The sequence below is a fragment of the Oncorhynchus clarkii genome, chromosome 9 (assembly GCF_045791955.1).
Source record: "Oncorhynchus clarkii lewisi isolate Uvic-CL-2024 chromosome 9, UVic_Ocla_1.0, whole genome shotgun sequence".
Classification (NCBI taxonomy): domain Eukaryota; kingdom Metazoa; phylum Chordata; class Actinopteri; order Salmoniformes; family Salmonidae; genus Oncorhynchus; species Oncorhynchus clarkii.
The window spans coordinates 30,559,599-30,565,598 of NC_092155.1; positions in this window are offsets into that span (position 1 = coordinate 30,559,599).

Below are 6,000 nucleotides of genomic sequence, written 5' to 3' on the forward strand. Positions count from 1 at the left end.
CGCACACACACACACACGCACGCACACACGCACACAAACATACACACACACATGCAGTTTGGAGTGTAATTGTTAAACAACCCAGTTTCCACAGCTCTCAGGGGCCTTGCTCCTCTATGGGGTGAACTAAGGACTTGTCTTCCTGACTGGACTGAAACTCCAAAGCTCTGTCAATGATGAAGATTGGCATCATCCAGGAGATTTCCACGGACGTAAGCCTGATAAGCAGCACACACTCTGAATGCTTAAGCGGTTACTGATGCTTGAGATCACGCTGGTGCCATGTTAATAAAGGTACAGATGTAGGATCTTAATTTGATCACTCTTTTGATGCTGAGGATTTTCCTGCATAGCAAGAAATGCAAATGTGTAGTGTATTCAAGGTTTAAAAATAATTTGAATTATGTTAATTTCCACTTTAAAATGTCAGACTTGTTTTGCCCTAAGGAAAAATGTATCAACCCCTACAAAAAATATCCATGAATTATAATCCACATAATAGTTCACATTTGCTGTTGCTGCATGATTATTTTCCTGCTGTAGAAAACTGTCTCAAAGTAAGATCCTACATCTGTATTCTCCCCTAAACTGACTCATATCTGATCTGTGTTCTGAAAAGGAGAAATTTTTGTCTGTCCGAGCATGACTTCAAAGGCTCAGTGTTGATGGAGAGAAGTCAGGTATTGATGCGGAAGTATGGCTTAAGAACTGCAAGAAGCCCTACCACCAGCCTCAGTGACACATTCTTAAGCAGTCAGTAAGAGGGAGAAGGTACCCGACATTTCATTAGAAAACTCATCAATTGTCCAATAAATGAATGTGATCAAACCTGTGAAAGAACTAGATTACTGGCATCTTGCCATTAAAAAGGGATGGGAATAGAGGGTAAAATATAAGGAAATCTTACAGAGACATCCTCACACTTATCAACTCAAAATGACACAATGCTGGTTTGGGAAGACATATTAATTCCCCTCCTGGGGAATACAAATGAAATCACTGCGTTAATCGTCCTGGGAGATGTGCGCTGGTAAAAAGGTTTTGTGTAAATTACAAAAAGATGAGTTCCTCCACTGGCTTTATCTGCATGTCCAAGGTAGAGACGTGCATTCCTTGAGCTCCTTGAATTATTCAAACCCAAGTCAGAAATATACCGTTTTTTTGTCTTTCTTCTTTTGCCAAAGATGTCCCACCTGGGTTTTTATAAATCCTCTGATTGTCTCTGTTGAAAAAAAGATAGCGGTGTAGCCCTTTGAAGGTGGTACGACAGAACGTAATACCCTACAATATCTCGTATGGGAAGTTTTGACCAGCCGGGGAGCGGTGTGACTAAGGCCTAGCTCACCGTTTTATCATGGGATTAGCGTGCCTTAGCAAGGTCGGTTGCCAATCTGGTTTTATCACGGCATGTAAGGATATTTGAGAGAATAAACCGTACGAAAACATCCTTCAACTTCTCTCTCTATTTCTCTCTTGCTCTCTCTGATTGCTTTGGCCTATTTAGCAGACATTTTTTTAGCAGACTTATTCTAAAATTCATTTAAAAAAAATTCTCATCAATCTACACACAATACCCTATAATTACAAAGCAAAAACAGTTTTTTATTAATTATTGCTAATTTATATAAAAAACAAAAACTGAAATTCATACCCTTCACTCAGTACTTTGTTGAAGCACCTTTGGCAGCGATTACAGCCTCAAGTATTCTTGGGTATGACGCTATAAGCACGGCACACCTGAATTTGAGGAGTTTCTACCATTCTTCTCTGCAGATCCTCTCAAGTTCTGTCAGGTTAGATGGGGAGAGTTGCGGCACAGTTATTTTCAGGTCTCTCCAGAGATGTTTGATCGGGTTCAAGTCCGGGCTCTGGCTGGGCCACTCAAGGACATTCAGAGACGTGTCCCAAAGCCACTCCTGTGTTGTCTTGGCTGTCTGCTTAGGGTCATTGTCCTGTTGGAAGGTGAACCTTTTTCCCAGTCCAAGGTCCTGAGCGCTCTGGAGCAGGTTTTTATCAAGGATCTCTCTGTACTTTGTATTTTGCTCTGTTCATCATTCCCTCAATCCTGACTAGTCTCCCTATACCTGATGCTGAAAAACATCCCCACTGCATGATGCTGCCACCACCATGCTTCACCGTAATGTTATTTAGAGCAGAGAATCTTGTTTCTCATGGTCTGAGAGTCTGTAGGTGCCTTTCGGCAAAGTCCAAGATGGCTGTCATTTGCCTTTTACTGAGGAGTTGCTTCCGTCTGGCCAATCTACCACAAAGGCCTGATTGGTGGAGTTTTGCAGAGATGATTGTCCTTCTGGAAGGTTCTCACATCTCCACAGAGAAACTCTGGAGCTCTGTCAGAGCGACCATCGGGTTCTTGGTCATCTCCCTGACCAAGGACCTTCTCCCCCAATTGCTCAGTTTGGCCGGTGCCAGCTCTAGGAAGAGTCTTGATTGTTCCAATACCGATGTAAGAATGCTGTTCATCAGCATTCAACACCATAATACCCTCCAAGCTCAGCATTAAGCTCTGGGCTCTGGGTCTGAACCCCGCCCTGTGCAACTGGGTCCTGGACTTCCTGACGGGCCACCCCAGGTGGTGAAAGTAGGAAACAACACCTCCACTTCACTGATGCTCATCACAGGGGCCTCACAAGGGTGTGTGCTCAGCCCTCTCTTGTACTCCCTATTTATCCATGACTGCATGCCCACGCATGCCTCCAACTCAATCATCAAGTTTGCAGATGACACAGCAGTAGTAGGTCTGATTACCAACAATGACGAGACAGTCTACAGGGAGGAAGTGAGGGCCCTGGGAGAGTGGTGCCAGGAAAATAACCTCTCACTCAAAGTCAACAAAACAAAGGAGCTGATTGTGGACTTCAGGAAACAGCAGAGGAAGCACGCCCCTATCCATGTCAACGGGACAGTAGTGGAGAAGGTGGAAAGCTTCAATTTCCTCAACGTACACATCACTGACGATCTGAAATGGTCCACCCATTCAGACAGTGTGGTGAAGAAGGCGTAACAATGCCTCTTCAACCTCAGAAGGCTGAAGAAATTTGTCTTGGCCCCTAAACCTCTCACTTACTTTTACAGATGCAGAATTGAGAGCATCCTGTCGAGCTGTATCACTGCCTGGTACGGCAACTGCACTACCCACAACCGCAGGACTCTCCAGAGGGAGGTGTGGTAACTGGGGGAAAAATACCTGCCCTCCAGGACACCTACAGCACCCGATGTCACAGGAAGGCCGAGCCATGGCCTGTTCACCCCGCTATCACCCAGAAGGCGAGGTCAGTACCGATGCATCAAAGCTGGGACCGAGAGACTGAAAAACATGTCAGTTCTATGTCAAGGCCATCAGAGTGTTACATAGCCATCACTAGCCGGCTTCCACCTGGTCACGCAACCCTGCATCTTAGAGGCTACTGCTCTATTTTACATAGACTTGGAATCCCTGGCCACTTTAATAATGGAACACTAGTCACTTTAATAATGTTTAAATAATGTTTACATACTGCTTTGTTCATTTCACATGTATAGGGTGCAGGTCTGACAAATAAATAGAATAAGGCTGTAACGTAACAAAATGTGGAAAAAGGCAAGGAGTCTGAATGCTTTTCGAATAAAACCGTTCAAATTGTAGCGCGGGTGGTTCTCATTTTAATAGAGTTGCATAAAAAACACCTTACTTGTTTTTTATACAAATATATATTTTTTATGCCTGTGTTAAACACCCTCTACCTTGATTCTGCAATGAATAGGCTCACATTTATTTAGCAAATATCACAATATACATAAAACATTAACATTTCAACAAACAATATGTTTTCAAGGACATTATATGGTTGTTATGCTGTATATGACAATAATTATAAATTCCCTTTCTCACCCCCCCCCCCAAAAAATCGAATTGTTTCTACTAACTGTCATTAAGGAACTGGTTCCAGAGATTTTTTTTCTTTTTTTTCTAAACTTTTCAGTCAAAGTGTTCTCTGAACTTAACATTTTTTAACCACATACTGTATCACAGTCATAGTAAGTACATGTTTTCTTCAATAAAGCAGCGATCAACTAAGTTAGAACTAGTAAGGAGGGAAAAAGTCAAGTGTGAGTGTCAGTTCACACAAGGCACTTTTTTTTCTCATGGTGGGTGCTGCAAGATACTCGTTGACAAGGTCGGGTTTCAGATGTTGACTGTGCTGTTTTAGCTTCAGGGGGAAGCTGGTTCCACCAATGGGATGCAAGGACAGAGAATAACTTGGATTGGGCTGAGCAGGAGCCCTCCCATAGGGGTGGGAGGGCCAAAGAGACCAGAACAGAGTACTCAGGGGTAGGGTTTGCACATAGCCTGGAGGTAGCCTGGTTCCTCTTGCTGCTCTATAGGCAATAACATGGGCATGTAGTGGATGCAAGCTTCAACTGGAAGTCAGTAGAGGAGCAAACACAGTGCTTTCAACTTACATATTTGACACACAATTACATTGTGCATGTTCAATAATACTTCAATTAATATTCAACCTGTTCTCACCTGGAATTCGAACTCACAACCTTTAGGTTGACAGCCTTCCAAACTACCTTCTACACCACTGTCTGTGTCGATAACTGATTTCAACTGTATTGCTATCCTTCACACTTCAAAGTAAATTTCAGCTCTGTTAAAAGTACACTCAAGAAAAGCTATTTTATGTATTATAGTGATTAATGAGTAACATTAAAACAGATTAATATACCCCAAAAATATTAGATAACTATACAGAAAACACACACAAAAAAGTAAATCAAATAAATGAGTGAAGAATCAGATAACTGATAGTTGACACAGACATGGTTGTGTAGCAGGAAGAATGCCATGAACTAAGAGGTTGTGAGTTCAAATCCCAGGGGATGACATGTCATGTAATAATTGGTGTAGGAATGAAAATGTTATTGTGTATGTCAACGTGTGTCAAATATGTATCTATACGTAACATGGAAAATGCTGTTTTCATGATCTGAAATAAAAGATCCCTGAAAATTTCCATATGCACAGAAAGCTTATTTCTCTAATGTTGTTCACAAATGTCTTAACATCCCTGCTAGTGAGCATTTCTTCTTTGCTAATATAATCCATCCACCTGACAAGTGTGGCTATCAAGAAGTTTATTAATTCTTACGGCTGAGATCCCGCTAACGGGATCGATATGACAACAGCCAGTGAAAGTGCAGGGTGCCGAATTCAAACAGCAGAAATCTCATAATTCAAATTCCTCAAACATACAAGTATTTTACACCATTTTAAAGATAAACTTGTTGTTAATCCCACCACAGTGTTCGATTTCAAACAGGCTTTTACGACGAAAGCACACAAAACAATCATGTTATGTCAGTACCTAGTCACAGAAAAACACAGCCATTTTTCCAGCCAAAGAGAAGTCACAAAAAGCAGAAATAGAGATAAAATTAATCACTAACCTTTGATGATCTTTTCAGATGACACTCATAGGACTTCATGTTACACAATACATGTATGTTTTGTTCGATAAAGTTCATATTTATATCCAAAAATCTCAGTTTACATTAGCGCGTTATGTTCAGTAATGTTTTGCTTCCAAAACATCCGGTGATTTTGTAGAGAGCCACAACAATTTACAGCAATACTCATAATAAACATGCAACTCATAATAAAAATGCAACCGCTCTGTCAGATTTAAAAAAAACTCGCCAAAAATACCCGCCATGTTGTGGAGTCAACAGAAGTCAGAAATAGCATTATAAATATTCACTTACCTTTGATGATCTTCATCAGAATGCCCCCCCAGGAATCCCAGTTCCACAATAAATGTTTGTTTTGTTCGATAAAATCCATAATTTATGTCCAAATACCTCCTTTTTGTTCGCGCCTTGAGTTCACAAATCCAAATTCACGACGCTCAGGCCAGACGAAAAGTCAAAAACTTCCATTACAGTTTGTATAAACATGTCAAACGATGTATAGAATCAATCTTTAGGATGTTTTTAACA